The sequence below is a fragment of the Plectropomus leopardus genome, chromosome 16 (assembly GCF_026936395.1).
Source record: "Plectropomus leopardus strain MGB_pleo_1.0 chromosome 16, ASM2693639v1, whole genome shotgun sequence".
In the NCBI taxonomy this organism is placed as follows: Eukaryota; Metazoa; Chordata; class Actinopteri; order Perciformes; family Serranidae; genus Plectropomus; species Plectropomus leopardus.
Genome location: NC_142191.1, coordinates 28838548 through 28840788, shown reverse-complemented (window position 1 = coordinate 28840788; position 2241 = coordinate 28838548). Strand labels below are relative to the sequence as shown.

The 2241-nt window shown below is 43.3% G+C and overlaps 1 pseudogene; it reads right to left on the bottom strand.

Annotated features, from left to right (window-relative positions):
- Positions 1-1014: 1014 nt before the first annotated feature.
- On the bottom strand, positions 1015-1969 carry LOC121955456 (gamma-crystallin M2 pseudogene; annotated as a pseudogene).
- Positions 1970-2241: the final 272 nt, after the last annotated feature.

The window sequence follows — 2241 nt, the reverse complement described above, 5'->3', positions numbered from 1 at the left end:
GTTCAGTGTTATCCTGTTCAGGACAACCCAGCTGAAGAGCATGTCAGATATGAAGCTATTTATCTGTACAGTTTTTGAGGAAAATTAAGTGGAAAGTCAGATTGAAAGAAAAAAACAATCTGTATCTGTTGCAGTTGGATTTCTGTAGGTCTGTTGTGGTCCCAGCTGTAGTGGAAGCGCAGAGAAAGAAGGACAAGTACCCCAACGTCTTCAATACAACATCTGTTGGTGCATGTACTGTAATTATAAAAGTTACATATACCTGTGTATGTACACAGAAGAAAGTATTTTAAGCTGTGCTAGGGCTGAGCATGATGCTTTAATTTTAGGAGTTTTGATAAATACTTGGATGCATAACTTTGACATTACACTCTATACAATTAAACATAGGTACCGTTGTTCCAGGCTAAACTGCTATAAATAATTAGCTTTAATTTTTAGCTCATTCGTTACAATTTGCTATTTTCCCTGAAAAGCTGAATTTGCAGTAAGAAAGGCCTGTGAGTGGACTGGGCAGAGAGCAGTCAAGAACGCCACGTTTCTTTAGATGCATGCCCTTCTTTTTCTACAGATATTCATTGAATTGCCTCAGCTGCTTATGAATATTGGCACATTCTGGCAACCAGCCCTGACTCCGGTACAACGTAACCACAATTTAGACCTTTCCGGTCAGTCGGTTGTGGCCTCTGCTCTGCTGCCCACTGTGTGTATGTGGAGGCTGATGTAAGGTCCGAGCCTTACCCCCAATGTACAGACTGAGAACGGAGTATAGAAGACAGAAATGAAGAGGCAAGACTGCTCATGTCATCAAAACCTCCATCAAAAACCAAGCTTCCCTGTAAAGCTAATAACATTCCCTGGTGTCTTAAAACTCAAAATATAGCTTTTTAAGTGTAAAATTAATCCAAAAAATCAGAAGAGGTTTTATGGGGTTAACTCTACGATGTCAAGGTTACCTGTTTATGCATTATGAGGATATGGAATAAAGGTACATTTTTCAATACTTCCAAAAACGGAACCCAAATAATGGGTTAGGTTACCCAGCTGGAGATAAACTGTTTTTATGATAAACTTATTTGCCTTCAGCTGTTGGTCAAGTGTATTGGAAATTAAATAAAAAGGTACCTGTAAAAAATGTAGGAAGAGGAAAGAAAATAGAAGAAAAAGAACAAAGAAAGTAAGGAACTTAGACATCATTTTTACAACTAAGTGGATTTTATTAGTGTGTCTTTATGTTTGCTGTAATTATTTGTCACATTTGGTGGTTATCTTTTCCATCGTCCAGTGTATATTGCTGCACATAAGTTGCTTAGTCAGTCATTTTCCAGAATTGGTTTAGAAGCGAATTCCCGCACCATGACGAGTCATCGTCTAGTAGCAGGACTCCATGATGCGCCTCATGCTCATGATCCTCATACCGCTCATGCCCATGCTCATGTTCATGAAGCTCCTGTACTCTCCGGGCCTCATGTACATCATCCTTCCTCTGAAGTTGGGCTGCTCGTACATAAGCCAGTGGCCCTCCATCACGTTGCAGGACATGCAGTTGGGCATGTTGAAGCGGTCCATGATGTTCTCGCAGTCCTCCATCATCTCCTGCATCTGCCCCTGGAAGTTCTCCCTCTCGTAGATCCTCATCCTGTAGGACCCTCTGTGCATGGGGATCATGCGGCAGGATCTGATGCAGTCGGTCATGTTCATCATGGTCATGCAGTCGGCATACTCGCCCCTCCTCATGAAGTACTGGTTTCCCATGAAGTTGCTGCGGTCGTAGACCATGAAGCAGCCGCTCTCAACCCTACAGGAGTGGCAGCGGCTCAGGTAGGAGGTCATGTCGGGGCAGTCGCTCATACACTCGTAGGAGCGGCCCTGGAAGTTCCTGTCCTCGTAGAAGATGATCCTGTTCATCCTGTTCATGTTGCTCATCTTTGCCAGATGTTGTCACCGGAAGAGACGCTGCTTCTGCTGCTGGAGCTGAACTGCTGGAGCTGAACTGCTTGTCTACCTGTTGGAAACCTTCCTTTTTATACCTGAAAAAGCAGAGGTCCCCTTTGTGAAAACAGCCTGACCCAGCAACATGCTATAGAAAACCATAGAGCACTGAGGGTTGTCCATATTTAAAGCTGTTCACCCCAAAAGACCTGACGAGTCCTGTCAGACAAAACCTTTTTTCAAAGGGTTAACACCAAACAATAGCACCTTTGTAACTCCTGCAAAGGCTTACATCACCGTAAAGCACAA